This window comes from Pelodiscus sinensis, chromosome 8 (genome assembly GCF_049634645.1).
Source record: "Pelodiscus sinensis isolate JC-2024 chromosome 8, ASM4963464v1, whole genome shotgun sequence".
Classification (NCBI taxonomy): Eukaryota; Metazoa; Chordata; order Testudines; family Trionychidae; genus Pelodiscus; species Pelodiscus sinensis.
In genome coordinates, this window is record NC_134718.1 from 69,928,092 (window position 1) to 69,948,674 (window position 20,583).

Below are 20,583 nucleotides of genomic sequence, written 5' to 3' on the forward strand. Positions count from 1 at the left end.
ACATCACTGCCACCTGAATTGGCAGCTTTTTCTGGTGGTCCTCAGGAAAGTGGCATTAGCACAGGGCAGTTTCTAGTTCTAGCCCATAATTCCCAGCAATTCCAATAGTAGGGATATTTTCTGGGACTGTCTATCCACATTGGCACTCAGCACTACAGGGTTTCTAACTTTAGAATGAGATTGTTCAAGCTACATTGGCCAGACAGCATCATTAGTCCCATTTTACAGATGGGCAGCCAATATACTAAGAGATGAAGTGATTTGCAGTGTCACCCAGGAATCCTGTGACTTAGCCCAGAGTCTTAACCCACCAAACCAACCCAAGTCAGCTGGGCCTTTGATGGGAAACTGACAAGGAAGAGCAACACCCATAGTACCAAAAATAGGACCAAAAATTCAGTAGCAAGTTGTAAACCCTCGTAGCGCACCAGCAAGAACATTAGCATGCTACGGGTTTACAAGGCAAAAATGGTGTCCCATCAAGAGGCTAAACAGCTGAGTCTCAAACGTCATCTTGCCCACTCAGGGACTGGATCAGTTCCTTGCCGTAAAACGAAGCCACAAAACCCCTGCAGGGGTTTTGCTTAATGTAGTCATTCCTCTTAATAAATTCCTGTTGACTGCCTGTCATAGCTGGAGTATTCCTGGCTGCTGATCGTTGGCCTGGTTTGCGGTATACATCAAACAGGCAGGATACTCAATAAACAAGTCCAGGGCCATCTTCTTTCTTACCCCGGAAATTCTCACTATCCTGATTTTGCTCTTTTTTTTGTTTTTTTTTTTTTAACAAGGTGTTGCCATTAGAGATTGCTAAAGGGCTGGGGAACATTTTACCATTGGCCTCCCCGCTCATGTGCCACCTTGATTGTTTCTGACAATGAGCTTTGCCATGCAATGACTCTTTCATGGTCTATAGCTTCACGGCCTCCATCTGGTTTCTAGGACCTGCTCCACAGTGCATTGAACCTCATGGGAGCTTTCCCTCTGGATGAGGACCCCCAGGGGACAGATTGATGTTCACTGGCCCCCTTAGTGGGTGTTTGGGTAGCGTGGCTGTATGCTGCTTGAGAATGAGGTCCAACCAGGGCAGCTTTGAGATAGTGTCAGGAAACTCTAACTGCCCCTGTGTTGTGCCTAATTCCGGGCTATAGGGAGAAATAGAGATGGAGCTACACGTACTGTGGTGCATTAGTAGGACGATTGCCAGCAGATCTAGGCAAGAGATTATTCCCCTTTCTTTGGCACTGGTGAAGCCACATCTGGAGTATTGTGTCCAATTCTGGTCCCCTCCCTCCCGCATGACAGAAATGATGTGGGCACATTGGAGAAAGTTCAGCAGAGGGCAACAAAAATGATGAGAAGGATGAGAGGGCTGGAGCACATTACTCCAGCTGAGGGATTTGGGTTTATTTAGTCCGCGGAAGAGAAGAGTGAGGGGGGATTTGATAGCAGCCTTCAACTTCCTGAAGGGGGGTTCCAATGAGGATGGAGAGAGGCTGTTCTTAGTAGTGATGGATGGCAGAACGAGGAGCAATGGTCTCAAGTTGCAGTGGGGAAGATCTAGGTTGGACATTAGGAAAAACTATTTTCCTAGGAGGGGGGTGAAGCACTGGGATGGGTTCCCTAGGGAAGTGGTGGAATCTCCATCCCTAGAGGTTTTTAGGTCCTGGTTTGAGAAAGCCGTTGCCTGGATGATTTCGTTGGGACTGGTCCTGCCTTGGGCAGGGGGCTGGACTTGATGACCTCCTGAGGTCTCTTCCAGCCTTAGGATTTTATGATTCTACCCCAATTTGCACCAACGGAGGGCTTGCTTTACAGTCCCAGTAGTCCTAGAGTAGCTATTAAGTAAAAATGTTTAAACAAGCTAAAATCACTAGAAACAATGGGGTGGTTTTGCAATCTCGTCCGCACAGATGTAAATCTGGAATAATATAACTTCCCCACAGGCAGAGGTTGTAGAGGGCGCTACAGCTAGAAGCTCCCTTTCCCCACCCCTTACACTGAAGCACAGGAAGCCGGCAGCACCAGCATCTCCCCCATAATCTTTGTGGATTTCTCTACCCCTGAGAGTTAAGCGTGAGTTGCCCTGGATGTGCAGTGAGTCGTCACTCATTCCACAGCTGTGACCACTCAGCCATACTCTCTCCCATGAAACAAACCTCGCCTCCACCCTGACGCTGCATATTTCAATGCACTCCGTGCTCTGGCTGAGGGGTATAAAAGAGCCGTCACCTTGCGAGTCAATTAAGAAAAGCCAAGGAGAAGCACGTGCTTCTTGCTGAATGTACTTAGGCTTGCGAGGGGGGGAGCAGGTCATACTTCAGCCCTTCCAACCCCCCCCACCTCTTCCCACCCACCCTATTTGAACAGCGGCAGCAGGCTAATGAGAAAAGGGTTTATTAGACTTTGTTTCTCCGTGTAACCCGTGTCTGGGAAATAATATTGAAGATTACAAGATGCCAACCTGCTCTGCAAATATTTGCATTTTATAATTGTTTCTCCAAAGAGTGAAGCAGGCAGGAGGACGCTGGAGGGACTGCCACGTCTCACCCACACCAGCCTGGGAGAGGCGGTGGAATTTTAACAAACATTCCTTCTGCTCCCTCGACGGTGCATTTAGTGCATCATGCTCTGCATCACTCCCAGCACCTTGCCTGCTTGCAAATAAATGCTCCGGACACCCCCACTTCCCGGAAAGGGGAGATGCTCAAAAGGCAGGAATGGAAAGGGTGTGTCTCCCGGGAGAAGGGGAAGGGACTGTGGATGTTTTACTGATGGGTCTGAACCAATCCAACGGATCTGGGAAATTCACTTTCCGAGCTGAGCTTCGGATCCAACTGAGCGGTGTTTGGTACAGAAGATGCAGGGATCCAAGCCTGGGAGACACACTAGGCTGCAACAGTTCCTTAGAGATGTTAGGCCAGAGAGGGAATATTAGATTGCAAGACATTCTGGCCATGTCTGCGCAATCCCCAGCCGGCCAGCAATGCAACCTGCTGCCTATGACAGGTAGTGGCCAGGAGTGGGTGGAGGACAGGAAATCCCTAGCTTCCTATTTAGGTAGAATTTATGGCTTCATTGCAGTCCCTGCCATGGAAAGTGGTGGGAAGTAGGGATGAGAAGGAATTGGACAATTGGAATCTGTCCAATTGTGTGCCAGTTTGCAGATGATACCAAGCGGGGAAGGATTGCAAGTGCTTTGGGGGATAGGGTCATAATTCAAAGTGATCTGGGACAAGCTGGAGAAATGGTCTGAGGTAAACAGGATGAAGTTCAATAAGGACAAGTGCAAAGTGCTCCACTGAGGAAGGAACAATCATTTTCACACCTACAGAATGGGAAGCGACAGTCTAGGAAGAAGTATGGCAGAAAGGTATTTAGGGGTCATAGTCGACCTCAGGCTAAATATGAGTCAACAGTGTGATACTGTGGCAAAAAAAAAAAGCAAACATGATTCTGGGATGCATTAAGAGGCGTGTTGTGAGCAAGCCATGAGACGTCATTCTTCCACTCTACTCTGCACTTATTAGGCCTCAATTGGAGTATTGTGTCCAGTTCTGGGCACCACATTTCAAGAAAGATGTGGAGAAATTGGAGAAGGTCCAGAGAAGAGCAACAAAAATGATGAAAGGTCTAGAAAACATGAGCTATGAGGGAAGACTGAAAGAATTGGGCTTGTTTAGTTTGGGAAAGAGAAGACCTAGAGGGGACATGTTAGCAGTTTTCAAGTATCTAAAAGGGTGTTACAAGGAGGAGGGAGTAAAATGGTTATCCTTAACCTCTGATGATAGAACAAGAAGTAATACATTTAAATTGTAGCAAGGGAGGTTTAGGTTGGACATAAGGAAAAACGTCCTAACTGTCAAGGTAGTTAAACACTGGAATAAATTGCCTAGGGACGTTGTGGAATCTCCATCACTGGAGAAATTTAAGAGCAGGGATGATCTAGATGGTGCTTGGCAGGGACTGGACTTGATGAGTTCTCGAGGTCCATTCCAGTTCTTGTGTTCTATGTTTCTAGTTATACATCTGACCTTGTGAAATGCCAGTATGGGACAAGTTTCAGTACCCCGAACACTTCATTTCTCAGTGGCTCCCAGCATTTGAGGTGCATGTTGAATTCTCAGCCCAAGTCCCTATATTTCTTTGAGCAAGTTGCTTAGCCTCTCTGTGCCTCCATTTCCCCATCTGTCTAATGGCATTTACAGTACTACCCTGACTCTCAGAGGTGTAGTGAGGAACAGCACATTAAAGACTGTGAAGGGCTCAGATATCAGCTTCTCGCTTGTAGACAAGCCCTTGGTCTGCTTCTTGATGACAATTGCAGGACCTGAAGCTACTCTTAACTCACACTCAAACTGGCTAGTCATTAGGTTCATAGTATCCCTCTGAACTGGAGTTTATTTGTTTTCTATGTCACCACTCATAGGCAGGTTGTCTTACAGATTAGATGCAATGCTAGCTCTCCTTGTGAGGTGCCTACAACATAAGGCCCTGATCTGCCATGACACAGTATATAGGAAAGGTGACCTTGTGTGCCATTGTTGCTACCACTGTAATAGAGTTGCAAGAAATCTTGTATAAAGTATATCATGTGAGGAGTCAATGGAAAAGTTATGATTTCATAGAATCATAGAATCATAGAATAATAGGACTGGAAGGGACCTCGAGAGGTCATCGAGTCCAGCCCCCCGCCCTCAAGGCAGGACCAAGCTCCACCTACACCATCCCTGACAGATGTCTATCTAACCTGTTCTTAAATATCTCCAGAGAGGGAGATTCCACCACCTCCCTTGGCAATTTATTCAAATATTTGACCACCCTAACAGTTAGGAATTTTTTCCTAATGTCCAATCTAAACCTCCCCTGCTGCACTTTAAGCCCATTACTCCTTGTCCTGTCCTCAGAAACCAAGAGGAACAATTGTACTCCTTCCTCCTTGTGACACCCTTTTAGATATTTGAAAACCGCTATCATGTCCCCCCTTAATCTTCTTTTTTCCAAACTAAACAAGCCCAGTTCATGAAGCCTGGCTTCATAGGTCATGTTCTCTAAACCTTTAATCATTCTTGTCATTCTTCTCTGTACCCTTTCCAATTTCTCCACATCTTTCTTGAAATGTGGCGCCCAGAACTGGACACAGTACTCCAGCTGAGGCCTAACTAGTGCAGAGTAGAGCGGCAGAATGACTTCACGAGTTTTGCTTACAACACACCTGTTGATACAACCTAGAATCATATTTGCTTTTTTTGCAACAGCATCACACTGTTGACTCATATTCAACTTGTGGTCCACTATGACCCCTAGATCCCTTTCCGCCATGCTCCTTCCTAGACAGTCGCTTCCCATCTTGTATGTATGGAACTGATTGTTCCTTCCTAAGTGGAGCACTTTGCATTTCTCTTTATTAAACCTCATCCTGTTTACCTCTGACCATTTCTCTAACTTGCTAAGGTCATTTTGAATTATGTCCCTATCCTCCAAAGAAGTCGCAACCCCACCCAGTTTGGTATCATCTGCAAACTTAATAAGCGTACTCTCTATCCCAATATCTACATCATTGATGAAGATATTGAACAGTACGGGTCCCAAAACAGACCCTTGAGGAACTCCACTTGTTATCCCTTTCCAGCAGGATTTAGAACCGTTAACAACAACTCTCTGACTACGGTTATCCAGCCAATTATGCACCCACCTTATCGTGGCCCTATCTAAGTTATATTTGCCTAGTTTATCAATAAGAATATCATGCGAGACCGTATCAAATGCCTTACTAAAGTCTAGGTATATGACATCTACCGCTTCTCCCTTATCCACAAGGCTCGTTATCTTATCAAAGAAAGCTATCAGATTAGTTTGGCATGACTTGTTCTTCACAAACCTATGCTGGCTATTCCCTATCACTTTATTACCTTCCAAGTGTTTGCATAGGATTTCCTTAATTACCTGCTCCATTATCTTCCCTGGGACAGACGTTAAACTGACCGGTCTGTAGTTTCCTGGGTTGTTCTTATTCCCCTTTTTATAGATGGGCACAATATTTGCGCTTTTCCAGTCTTCTGGAATCTCCCCTGTCTGCCATGATTTTTCAAAGATCATAGCTAAAGGCTCAGATACCTCCTCTATCAGCTCCTTGAGTATCCTGGGATGCATTTCATCAGGACCTGGTGACTTGCTGACATCTAACTTTCCTAAGTGATTTTTAACTTGTTCTTTGCTACATATGATGCTCCTGTTTGTATTCCTGTGTCACCTTTGTATCTGAAGTTATGAATATTAGCTAAATACTTGTATTCCTGGATAACACCCACCCAATAGAATTAACATGAGGGCTAGACAGCTATGTGTCGATGGCCTGTCAAAGACACTCCACTCTCACAATGGGTCCTGCAGTCTCCATTTTGCTTTTTTCCTGCTCTAATTCACCGGACTGTGGATTTATAACAAAAAAAGGAGCATCTTGAACTACGGACTGAGGACCTTCCAATCTTTTGGAAGTTACCAGAGAGGCATTACAAGCCAGCAGTCAATAACAGCCCTGCTTCCAATCTGATACAATGACTTTGGAATCATTTCTATGAAAAATGAGTTGCAGGTTGGACCTCCCTGGCCCAGTACCCTCAGTACATGACCGGTCCCAAATGAGGGAGTTTGCTGGACCATGGGAGGTCAATTCTGCCTCTCTGCTGATGGACTCTCCAGGGGTCTGTCAGAAGATCTGCTCTCTTCTGGCAGCAGGGCTTCACTCCCCCCACTGCTGGCTCTGCGGCCAGACATGAGGACCCATAGGCTCCCACTTCCTCAGGGCTACCAGGGCTCCACCTCTCCAAGGCCACCGGGACTGCCACTGCCCTGGGACCACTGGGACTCTGCCATTGGGGTCACTGGGGCTCCACTGCCTGGGGATAGCCCAGGCTGTGGGCTCCCAGCTACACTCCCTGACACTAAACTCCTAGGTCTCCTGAGTCCAGAGGCTCTCTGGTCTAGCAATATCCATGGTCCTACTACACCACGGATGTTACTGGACCAGAGCATCCCAGACCAGAGAGGTTCAACTTGTAATAACCATTTATAACTCCCTTATTTTCTTTTATTAAAAAATCTTTAGTTGGTTTACTAAGGATTGGCTGCCAGCATGATAGTTGGGTAAGATCGGAGATTCATATTGACCTGGGATATGGCTCTGATTGTTTGGGATCAGAAATAACCTTATCTATGGTGAAATGGGTTTTCTTTCACTATATTACATTTGGTTGCCTGCATGGAGCCTAGGCCTGGGGTGCCTGCAGGGGACAGTGTTTGCTATCTGGTTAGCCAGTGTGATACCACAGCAGATCTTTGGTTACTGGCTTAGTGAATCTAATTATAGAGTTAACCATCAGCACTGGGGATTGTCCACCTTATTTCTTGCAGCCTTTTTTGAGTGTGGTATGGTCCACGTGTGGTCTATCTCAAGCACCTGGTCATACCTGCGATGAATTTGCAAACCTGCCTCCAAGGGTCCCAACAGGCAAAGGGTTTTGAGTGTCTAGCTGGCAAGGAAATCTAGTGTTTGAGTTGCAATCAGCAGTTATGATTGGCCAGGCAGTGAAAGTCACATGGCATTGCATCTGCTCCTGACTGGACGAGTGTGCAAGTGTAACCGCCACTGGGCAGATTGGAACCTGGGACTCTAGGCTCTGTCTACACTCGCAGCTTCTTGCATGAGAAACATGCAAATGAGGCTAAGCGTGGAATATCGCTGAGCCTCCTTTGCATACCTAATGAGCCGCCATTTTTGCAGAAGAGGCAGTGCCATTATTCCTGAAAATAATCAGCGTAGTGGCATTGTGCAAGAGGGTTTTTCTTGCGCAAGAAGGGGCAGTGTAAACAGCTCCTTCTGGCACAAGAGCCTCTTCTGCAAAAATGGCGGCTCATTAGGTATGCAAATGAGGCTCAGTGATATTCCACGCTTAGCCTCATTTGCATATTTCTAGCACAGGAAGCTGCAAATGTAGACATAGCCCTAGAGTTTAGTGTAGGAGCCTCTACAGCCTGAGTTATAAAGCCAGCTGGCTCTCAAATTAGGGTGTAGACCTCCCTTGTTCTTATCTCTCTCTGTAAGTGGTCTACGTGCCACTACATGGGACAGTGAGCCACACCTATTAGGTGTGTGGGTTACACAAGCAGCTTTAGTGCAAATATCATTTGTTTGTGGGTGTGAAACTTTCCTGCCAGAAAAACTCCAATGTGCATGGAAATTGTCTGAAAGAGGGGATGGAGGTGAACTCATTTAACACTTCCGGTAAACATTTGCTGAGTTTTTCTTGCTGTATTCACCCAGCAGTGCTCATTAATCCAACCGGTTTCCAACGCTCCTTGTTTCCCCGGACAAGTTTTGTGGGTTTTGTTACAAAGTATCTTTTAATCTGTCAAAACGATGCGTTTGTTACATAGATCCCACTCTGAAGTGCAGCCTAGCGTGGCAGCTCTGATTGCCAGCTAGATCAAAGCAACAGGGTTGTTTAGAGTGTGTGTGCAAAAGAGATTCATAATGAAGGGACGAGTGCAGAGGAGTTGCAGCATTCTGATTCCTCCTTGGAGAACAATGCCCCCATGTGAAATTGACCTCTAATCTTCAACATGACGCAGGTTAAATGCATCACCTAGATCCATGCACAAATGGAAGGATGTTCAGGGAATCGCTTGTAGAGACAGCGCTTTACAGATATGGCAAAGGGACCCAAGATATTTCAGCAGCTTTTTGTGTTGTTTGCCTTTGGGATGCGGATTTAAGTCCAGTGCACTGAGCCACTCTTAAAATCCAAGCAAATCTCAAGCATTTGAACCAGCTTGCCTGGATTTCAATTCTGTGGCTGCAAGTGCTCGAACCACTAACGGTTCCGAGACCAGCCACATCCTGAAACCACCCAGCCGTGCACCCCGTGAGCCAGAGGCTTCTTCAAAGTGGGTTAAAATGATTTAGCATTGTGAGAGGTTGGCTCTAAGATTCATCCCACTGTGAGCTGGTTGCCAGAGCTCAGCCTTAAATGCACTCGACAGCTGTTAAGAAGTAAAGACCCTCAGATTTCCTACAGAACAATAACACAATATCGGAGGCAGTTTGGAAACTGCAAATGGAGCGCCGTTTTTGCTTTCATTTGTGCAGGGTCATTCCTTCACTGCAATAGTACATCTTGCCAGTACATCATATGCCCATATCTTAGATTATATTAGAGCAAAGTCAGTCTCTAGGGGGTCTTTCCAAAGTACTTCACAAATTCTGAGCCCAATCAGCTCGTGCAATCACAGTGATTTTTTGCAGACATTGAGAAGGGTGTAAATAGAATATGGCACTCTGTGTTTACGGTAGTGTTATTGCCTGCATCACCACCATGTAAGTGCAGTGCATTTTGGGTAGAACGCTCCCCCGGTCCACTGGCTCGTAACAACACTACGGAAGAGTTTAAAATCAGAGATGGCTTTAAAATAGATTGCAATCCCTCTGGTGCATGCACCATTCTTGATTCTGTGTTTGCACCATGCCTACTACCATGGAATTATGGTCCATGAGTTGAAGCATTTAGGCTCTACTATAAGGCAAATAATCAATTATATATATTGAAGAGTTTGTTTGTTTGTGGTCTTGTTTGTGCAAAATAAAGTCCTACTTCACGATTACCCAACTTTTGCATAAACAATCCTGCCACTTACATTAGCTAAATGCACTACTTTTTACACCGGAATATGCTGGGTGAAAGGTTTAAATAGCTATTTTTGTTTTTCATCAGAAAAAATGTCCCGACCATTACGATTAGAATTCATAAAAAATATTTGCTAATGAAATTAAAATCGTGTTGCCTATTCGACTGTCATTTTAGCACAAAGAAAATTGTTACTGTTACAAATCACAAAATAATTCAAATTAGTTACGGAAAGAGTCATGAAAGCTTTACGAGTTTCTGATTCACATGTACTATGGATGGTAATTATTCAATAAAATGAATGATGTTTGAAGTTGAAATCCAAACAATTTAAAACTGTTCCTTTACTTTCCTTTTTCAAGCACATTAATAAAAATTTCTATGACATATATTTAATTTCTTGATCTTTCCGATATGTGTAATCTGTGCAAAGTTTTCTTGCCCGGGCAATGACAGGCCTCAGTTGGTAGCAGTCATAAAAAGAGCAAATTTAAGTATTGTCTCTAGTTCACCTGCTTTGAGGAAGAACCACTTCTGTTTGGGGATTTGACAACCGTTTTTTGAGAAATATTTTGTTGTCAATTTTTTTCTTAATTATCAAATACTGCTATTTTGGTAAATGAGAAATTTTGCTATTGATAAAAATGGCGTGAAAAACAAAATGTTGAAAAAAAGAGCGGTACCAGGAGGAGAGAAGGCTGTCGTTCCACAATGTCTCTTTTTAAAAGGTGGCCTTTCAACAGAAAACACTTCACTTAGAATACATCTACACTACGGGATAAGGTTGAATTAAGATATGCAACTTTAACTATGCGTAGCTGAAGTTGAAGTACCTTAACTCAACTTTTGGCGCTGTCCACACTGCAGAAAGCCAAAAGGAGAACTCTTTTCATTTGGGTTCCCTTACTTCTCATGGAAGCAGGACTACCGGCATGGACTGGAACGCCCCTCTCAGTTCGAATTCGTGTGTCTTCACTAGACCCGCTAATTTGAACCCTGGAAGATCGACAGCGGCAGCGTCAATCTTCTCTATAGTGTAGACATGTCCTCTGAGAATTCTGAGGGGCTCTGTTTAAGGTGGGAAGAGTATCACTTTCAGCCAAGATCACTAAGGGAAGTGTTATTTCAGAATAATGGCCGTTATTCTGAAATAACAATTTGAGCATCTACACAGTAATTCCATTTTTTGAAATAAATACAAAATAGCACACGGCTTATTCTCACTTCTGTAAACCTCATTTTGCCTATTCTGAAATAGCTATTTCGAAATAGCTGTAGTGTGGATGCTCCATGCCTGTTATTTCAAAATAGTTCCTCTCCAGGGTCATTCAGAATAATTACTCCCTAATGCTTCCTGGGGCTCTAAATTGAGGTAGCGCATCCACATTAGGGGCACCTGCGTCAGACTAATTTCGAGGCTTCCCTGTAGTGTAGACGTGCTATTTCAAAATAAGCTATTTTGGAGTATTTCTTAGAGAATAGTTTATTCTGAAATAAGTGTGCAGTGTAGATGTACCCAGGGAGAATTGTAACTGCACCCACCATCTGGCCCGAGATTTTTTTTTTAATTGTCCACCTTGAGGGGCACATTTTTTGGGAGCTTGTTGGTTTTGAACAACATGGTGGGTATGAGGCTATGTCTAGACTGCATCCATCTGTTGACAGGGGATGCAAATCAAGCACTTCGAAAGTGCAAATGAAGCTAGGATTTAAATATCCTGTGCTTCATTTGCATAAATACGGTCACTGCTTTTTTTTTTTTTAAACTGAGCTTTTTTTAAAAAAAAATGGCAGTCTAAATATGGATCTTTCAAAAAATAAACCCTTTTTCGAAAGATCCTGTAAACGGATAAGGGATCTTTCGAAAAAGGCTTTATTTTTTGAAAGATCCATGTCTAGACTGCTGGGGTTTTTTCGAAAAAGCTTTGTTTTGAAAAAAAGCGGTGGCCATATTTATGCTAACGAAGCGCGGGATATTTAAATCCCTGCTTCGTTAGCAATTTCAGCATGCCTAATCTACATCTCTCTGTCGACAGAGAGGTGTAATCTGGACACACCCTGAGTGTTAACATAATTTAATGTCCCCCATGGAAAGTATTAACTAGCATCCTTCCTGGATGCTGTTTGTTTTTCTTGCATGGAAGAATAGCTTAGCAGTTGTGAGAATGGGTATATGTGTCGGCTTGAGGACACACTCAGCATTACTTTGCTGCCTTGCAGCCAGTGTGGCTGTGTGCGGAATCGGGCACTGCTCCGTGTGAGGCTGGACGAATCAACTCCGCAATGAGTGAAAACTGTAGGGAGAGGCCTCCTCCCGCCTCATTAGTTTTTAAATCCGGACAAGTGTGAGCTGCAAAGAAAGGCTTTGTCTATACTGCAAGTGAGCAACAAAGACTTTGCTGGTCACAGGTCCTCCCACACCTCCTCCACTCCCCTCCCCAAAACAACAAAGTACTAGGGTAAGCAGTGCTTGCTGGAGGGAATGCTCTCCTGCTGACAAAAGAAGTGCTACTGGTCAGTGGCGGGAACTTCCCCCCCCCCCCAGCAAAGCTGCAGAGAGTGCCTGACTTTTAGGGCACAGCCGTGTGGCTAGACACTGTGTATCGCAGAGGTACCTGAATGTCCACAAAAGGATTGTTGCCATGTTATCAGCAGTGGTAGCCAGAGCTCAGGCCCTTTAAATTGCTGGTGGAGTACCACTAAACTCTGAGAGCGGGCTGCCACTGGCCCCGCCCCTTCTGCCTGAGGCCCCGCCCCTTGCAGGAGCACAGACCCCGCCCCTCGCAGGAGCATAGAGCAATTAAAATGCACTGTCGGCATCCCTGCATGCTATGCCCTGAATTGCGAATCCTACCTGTGCAACAGTGCTCACCTTTGTACCTCTGGAAATTCACTGCTCTTATCTAGAGTGGCACAAGGAGTCTTACCTAGAAAGAGACGGGGACACTGAATCTTGGTGTCTTCAAATCATAAGGGAATGGCTTTATGGGAGATAAACTGTCGTCAAGCACAAATCACTGGGCCCAATCCTGAAGTGTCTGTATAGAAGTTTACGGCCTGTGTTAGACAGGATATCAGATTAGAAGATCTAATTGTTCTTTCAGACTCTCACACCTGTGGATACTAGATCAGAAATGTGGGCTGAATTGAAGGCAGACCTTATAGGGTACGTCTACACTAGCCCCCTAGATGGATCTAGGGAGGCTAATGAGGGTGACCAAATTGCAAATCAAGCCCGGGATTTAAATATCCCGTGCTTGATTTGCATATTCCCAGCCGGTCACCATTTTAGAAATTGACTAGCCCAAAGTAACTACCCGCGTCTACACGCAGCAGTGAAACAGGATTCCGATTTAAACCCCTAACTTGAATTAGCTGGTATTTCTCCTGCAATGAGGTTTACCAGCTAATTTGATTTAGGGGCTTTAAATCAGAATCTTGTTTCACTGCTGTATGTAGACGCGGGCAGTTACTTCGGGCTAGTCAATTTCTAAAATGGCTACCGGCCGGGAACATGCAAATCAAGCGCGGGATATGTAAATTGATTTGCAATTTCAGTTGCCCTCATTAGCCTCCCTAGATCCATCTAGGGGGCTAGTGTAGACATACCCATAGTTTGGACAGTGTGACAACAGTATCCCGAGGGACCTAATGGAGGATGAAATCCATTAATCAAGTGGGCAAGTTATAGCAATAGTAAACTCAGAAAGCAATCTTGCCCAGTAGTGGGAAGCTTTAAAGTTAGGGTTTGGTTTTTGTTTTTGTTTTTGTTTTTTTCCCCACCTCTAATTTCCAGAAGTCAGGCACTGCCTACCTACTATGTGTGGCAGGCAATTGACCTTTTTGACACCTCTAGATTGGAGAAAGCAGTTGGGCACAGCGCTAGCCTGCCCTTTGGCGTGTTAACATAACACATTTCATTTGATTCTTTCCCCTTTGTTAAAGCTGTGCTGTGCCAAACAATAAAAAAAAAAACTCAGAAACCTACAACAGACAGCGCTGGAAATCTGGGGTGTTTAAAGAATGACGCCATTGTCTTTGACAACGCCGATTTGTTATCTATAGTCCTCTACAGAATACTATTGAATCAGAGCGCTTTCAGGGAATATCAGAACTATGGCCTTTTTTATTACAGGTTGAACCTCTCTGGTCTGGCAACACCCATGGCCCAGCATGATTTTAGTTACTCGGATATCTACGTACCATGGATGTGGATAAGTTTCCCGTGGTCCCATAAAGTTTGTTTACAGCCACCAGTCCTGATGTTCGGTGCTGTTATTTTCCTCTAATTTATGCCTAAATGTCCTATAAGCAGTGGAAGTGTTGGCAATGCTGCTACACAATATTGACCTCCTGTGGTCTGGCAAATGCTCTGGTTCGGCACCAGTCAGATGCCGGACTAGAGAGTTTTAACCTATTTTCCAAGTCATCATTTGTTGAAAATCAAATGTTTCAGCTCTTCGGCAAAGAAGAAATACGGTACCTCTCATGCCTCCCCCGTAAGCAACGCTGAGGAACAATCCGACAATCAACAGCAAACAGCCGCAGAGGGTCTTTTATGTGGGGATTAGTTTCAGCCACAGTGTACCTCTCTTTCACATCATTCTGTACAGCACAGAACAATTCAACAGAAAGCTGTTAATGACTTGCGCTGTAAATGCCATTGTTGTTTAAAGTAAAGAGGGTTTTTTTTAGCCAGTTTCCGAGAAAGCGTGCGAAGGGAGGAGACGCAAGTGCCGTAGGTCTTTCCTTCAGCATGGGAAACACGGTGGCATTTTGCAAGGATCGTTGGTGGGTTGGATGTTCGGATGTTGTTATCCAGCCGCATTTCTCCGCTGCGAGCGGCACTCTTCATGCCAACGGCGACAGCTCCCAGAGAACCGGTTGTCCATTGCTAGGCGAAGCAGACAAAGGACGGAAGGGCACACAGGGACTTTCTTCCCATCCATTTCCCCCAGTACGCGGGCAAAGCGGCCGGATTCTGTTCTGATTTGCACCACTCGTGTCAGATGAAGGACTCCAGTTTGGTGGCACTGGGACTCTGAGCTCTGTGGAATGGGAACGGTGATTTCTCTGCATCTTTGGAAAGCACTGAGCATATCGCGGGGAATAACAGAAATGAATCATCACTGATCCGACTGGGACAAAACCCTGACCCCCTTCGGGCTCTGTAAATACAGATGCCACGTGTAACGAGGTGCGACTCTCTGCGGTGGTGCTACCTGCTGGTCACTCAGGGAATTAGTTCATTTCCACTCTGGAGTGCCCCCTTTTGGCTGGTGTCTCCCCTGCTTTACTTGTTTGTCTGTTCTCCACCTTGCATCAAGGCCCACATCCCTCTCAGATGGTGGCACCCTCCCCTCAGGGTACTGCCCTGCCGCATGGCCCCTGCATTGTGAGGTCCTTCCCCTCAGAGAACTCTCAACCCCCCCAGTCTACTCTCCCTCAGTGGTCCACTCTCAGTCGTCAACTAGCTCCTTACCTCAGGGGCAAACTGCAATCTGACATGGCCACTCATCATTGGCAAGGGGGTGTGGACCTGCTGCCTTGTGCTGCCCTGCCTGCCTCCCTGCAGCCCTAGTATCCTCAGGCCTTGAGAGCAAGGCCTCAGCCTGGGAGCTTGCCTGGCCAGAGCTGCCCAGCTCTGTCTGCCTTTCCCCAGCCCTGCGGTGTGTCAGGAAGCCTCTAGCTTCCCTAGCAACCAGGTCCCTCCTGCTCCACAGCCGGAGCAAGAGTGACTCTTTCCTCCTTCAGAAGCCTTCATTTATATAGCCCTCTGCTGGGCTCTAATTGTCTGATACGTGCCTGCTCCACCACCAGGCCTTCTCCCAAGGCTGAGTTGAACTCTTGCTAGGCCAGTGTGAGGCAGATGCCCCATCACAGTGTGGTCTCCTGTGCCTACTGCAAAGTGGGTTTTGCCCACACAAGCTCATGATACTAAATATATATTTATTTTTGGGGGGAGCCATTGCCAACAGTAAGGCTGTGTCTAGACTGGCAAGTTTTTCCACAAAATCATCTGATTTTGCGGAAAAACTTGACAGCTGTCTACACTGGCCGCTTGAATTTCTGGAAAAGCACTGACGATCTCCTGTAAAATCATCAGTGCTTTTCCGGAAATACTATGCTGCTCCCGTTCAGGCAAAAGTCTTTTTCCGAAAGACTTTTGCGCGAAAGGGCCAGTATAGACAGCATAGTACTGTTTTCCGCAAAAACACCCCGATCGCAAAAATGGCGATCGGGGCTTTTTTGCGGAAAACCGCATCTAGATTGGTCACGGATGCTTTTCCGCAAAAAGTGCTTTTGCGGAAAAGCATCCTGCCAATGTAGACGTGCTTCTCCGAAAATGCTTTTAACGGAAAACTTTTCTGTTAAAAGCATTTTCGGAAATTCATGCCAGTGTAGATGTAGCCTCCGAGTTTGCCTCCGAGTCTTAATCTCTAACTAGAGAGTCCATGCTTAGGGTCAACTTGCTCTGTGGGAACCATGCACAGATGTTTGGGTTGAGATTCCTGAAAGACAGCAATGGCAGAACAGCTGTTTGTGAACACCTCTGTTAAAAGATTAGCGACAATAAACAAGCCACTGTTTGGAAACACCCGGGCTCTATTCCACTGGTGTCCCGTCCAATCAGAAATTGATGTGCAAGGCCGTGAAATCTGCTTCTGCAGAGGACATTGGGGTCAGCAGTTATAGAATGGGAGAAAGTGTTGAGGTTTTTGCTTAATAATTGCCTTTTATTCCACTCGTGTCCTTAGGCTGAGGCATGTGAGGCTTTTTGAGAGAAGAAATAGGAATTGTGCCTACCCACAGCTTCCCTTCCCCTCCCATAAGTTCTCTCTGCTCAGATATATGAAACTGTTGCAATTGAAACTATTGCATTTTCCATCTGCTCTTATTCCTGTCCATTTCACTAATTTCCACGGAAATTTCACAGTCCCCTTTTTATTTCTGTTGGGACTCATTCTACATAGCAGCTCATTGCTATAATTACAGTAAATTACTACATTGGTTTATCTTCTTTGATCCTTTATATAAAGTGCCATTTAGTGCCACGGGATGAAACCATCATCTTTGTATTTATGGCTGAGATTGACGACTGTCTTTATTATAGACAGTAATAAAATGAAAAGTGAAAAGGAAGCATACTCCAGTTGGAAGGTGACAAAGACAAATAAATTGGAAACCATTTAGAAATGTTCAAAACGTGTCAGAGTTTTCATAGAATCGTAGAATGCTAGAACGGGAAGGGACCTAGAAAGTTTATCGAGTGCAGGTCCCTGTCCTCACAGCAGGACCAAGCACCATCTAGATCATTCCTGATAAATGTCTATCCAACCTGCTCTTGAAGATCTGCAATGATGGAGATTCCAGAACTCCCATAAGCAATTTATTCCAGTGTTTAACCATCCGGACAGTTAGGAAATTTTTTCTAATGTCCAACCCAAACCTCTCTTGCTGAAATTTAAGCCCATTGTCCTATCATCAGAGACCCAAGAGAACAATTTTTCTCCCTCCTCCTTATAACACCCTTTTAGGTACTTGAAAACTGCTATCAGGTTCCCTCTCCGTCGTCTCTTTTCTAAACGAAACAAACCCAATTCTTTCAGTCTTCCCTCATTGGTCATGTTTTCTAGACCTTTCATCATTTTTGTTGCTCTTCTCTGGACCTTCTCCAATTTCTCTGCATCTTCCTTGAAATGTGGGGCCCAGAACTGAATACAATTCCCCAGTTGAGGCCTAATCAGAGCAGAGTAGAGCGGAAGAATGACTTCCCATGTCTTGCTCACAACACTCCTGTTAATGCATCCCAAAATCACATTTTGGCTAAATGGATTGGGTTGTCTGAATTCCATAGCCTTTACAAATAGGAATAGATTGCTTTTGAAAAGAGCTCCTCACCCAAATTGCTTAGCACTCCTGAAAATTGTAGCAACCAAACTTGCCTCTTTCCTGGATGTTAGACACCAAACCAATACCTGAGGCTGAAGGACACTATAGATGCTCAGCGTAACTGGAAAACCAGGCCCACCAAAAACCAGTGACAGATCCAAACAAAAGGCCAGACTCCTCTCTGGTTTAAGCCCCCTGACAGCTGTAGACTTGCAGCAAGGGGTGATCTCAGATCAGATGAACTTTGTAAAATATCTCAGCTGACCAGCATGTACATCTCAGTGCTCCACAGAAGTTGGTTCTATACAGTACAGCATTGCTTGTTCATTATTTGGGGAGCAGCTTCCAATGCAGTAGGTGGTGTAAGACATACACTCGGGGCATGTCTACACTAGAGAGAAGATTAACTCTCGGAGGTCGATCTTCTAGAATTCGATTTAGCAGGTCTAGTGTAGATCCATAAATCAAATGCTCAGGACAGCCCCCATCAGCATCCTGTACACTTCATTCTGTGAGGATTAAGGGAAGCCAGCGGGAGCCGACCTGCTTGGTCTATTGTAGACCAGGCCTCAGGGCTGATGGCAGAATTTGCTGGGCCTGCAGGGACAGCTTTGGGCACCTAGAGGAGGAAGGCTGTTGGGTAGACGGGGTAGGGCTAGAGGCTAGCCTCCCAAAGCCAGCCCTTCAGCATTACCGGCTACATGCCTCTGGGGCTCCAGCAGAGGACTCAGGCCTCAACTGGGAGTCTCAGGTCATTTCAAATCACCAGGCCCCTTTGTTCCCTCCCTGACCCCTCTTCCCCCATCGATGGCCCTGCATACACCAAATATAGCCTAGAAGAATTTCATGAAACCCTTAGCGGGTACGTCTACACAGCAGAGCTAAAGTTGAATTAAGCTACGCAACGTGAGCTACATCAGTTGTGTAGCTGAAGTTGAAATAGCTTATTTTGGCTTTTGGCGCTGTCTACACAGCAGGAAAGCAAAGGAAGAACATTCTTCGTTTGACTTCCCTTACTCCTCAAGAAATGAGGGTTACAGTAGTCAATAAGAAGTCCTTCAGCTTGCCATTGTTTCAAAATAACGGCTTGCCATGTAGACAAGCTCCTTGTTACTTTGAAATAATATCAGTTATTCTGTAATACTGCTGTTGTGTAGACATACCCTTAGGAATTAGTATCTTTCCATCCAAACTTCCACATTCTTTACAAATGCATGTTTTCTAAGCTGTCGCCCCATTGTTATGTAACTGTTGTAATCATATACAGATGGAAGGACTGCAACATTCAGCGACTTCCCGCAGTCACACAACCAGTTCATTTCCCAGCTGAGGACAGAACCCAAAACTCTGTCATCCAATTCCCTTGTTAAAATCCTCCCACCCCAACTAAGCGACTAGGGTTTTGAATATTTACAGAGCAGCTAATGCCAGAAGCATCTATCCGATTATCTAGCCTGACCTACATTTCACAGGTCACTACATTTCACTCACTTACCCTTGTACTGAGCCCAAGAACTTGTGTTTGGCTTCCAGAACAGCTGCCATTCTTTGTTGGAAGTCCTCGAGAGATGGAGAATTCCCCCCTCATAGAATCATGGAGCTGTAAGAGACTTCAGGAGGTCACCAAGTCTAGCCCCCTGCCCACGGCAGGACCAATCCCAACTAAATCAACCCAGTCAGGGCTTTGTCAAGCCGAGACTTAAAAACCTCTAGGGATGGAATTTCCACCATCTCCCTAGGGAACCCATCCCAGTGCTTCACCAGCCTCCTAGGGAAAGAGTTTTTCCTAATATCCAACCTAGACCTCCCCCACTGTAACTTGAGACCATTGCTCCTTGTTCTGCCATCTGTCACTACTGAGAACAGCCTTTCTCCAGCCTCTTTGGAACCTCCCTTCAGGTAGTTAGAGGCTGCTATCAAAACTCCCCTCACTCTTCTCTCCTGCAGACTAAACAAACCCAAATTCCTCAGTCTCTCCTCATAGGTCTTGTGCTCCAGCCTCCTAATCATTTTGGTTGCCCTCCACTGGACCATCTCCAATACGTCCCCATCCTTTCTATAGTGGGAGCCCCAGAACTGGATGCAATACAGGCAGTCCCCAGGTTACATGGATCCGACTTACATCGGATCCCTACTTACAAATGGGGTGAGGCAACACTGCACTAGCTGCTTCCCCCCAGCAGACCAGGGAGACGCGAAGCTAGTGCCCCCCTTCCCCCAGCAGACCAGGGAGACGCGGAGCGGCTTTTCTCAGCAGACACCTCAGCTTGAGAATAAAGGACTGAGGGAAGTGAGGTGTGGGAGAATAAAACTGAGCTCTGGAGAAATGTTTGGCTAGAGTTTCCCCTACAATATGTACCAGTTCCGACTTACATACAAATTCAACTTAAAAACAAACCTACAGTCCCTATCTTGTACGTAACCCGGGGACTGCCTGTACTCCATATGTGGCCTCACCAGAACCAAATAAAGGGGAATAATCACTTCTCTAGCTCTGCTGGTAATGCTCCTCCTAATGCACCCTAATATGTCATTAGCCCTCTTGGCTACAAGGGCACCCTGTTGACTCATATCCAGCTTCTCATCCACTATAATCACCAGGTCCTTTTCTGCAGAACTGCTACTTAGCCAGTTGGTCCCCAGCCTGTAACAATGCTTGGGATTCTTCCATCCCTAGTGCAGGACACTGCACTTGTCGTTGTTGAACCTCATCAGATTTCCTTCCCACCTGTGGTCTGGTGCCCAGGTATCCTGACTGTATGTTAAAAAACTTGCATCTGCATTTGCAATTCGAATTTGTCTGACTTTGACAACTTCCAATCGCTGATTCTTATCCTTCCTTTCTCAGCTAGATTTTTAAAAACCCCTTAGTACCTGGTATTTTCTCTCCATGTATCTTGTAATATGATGCTAATGGCTTAAATGAATTCTGCGCCTGGGCCGGGAGGTGGAGGTAGCCGGTCACTGAGAAAAGCTTCGCTTCTGGAGCCCAAAGCAGTTTCTGCTT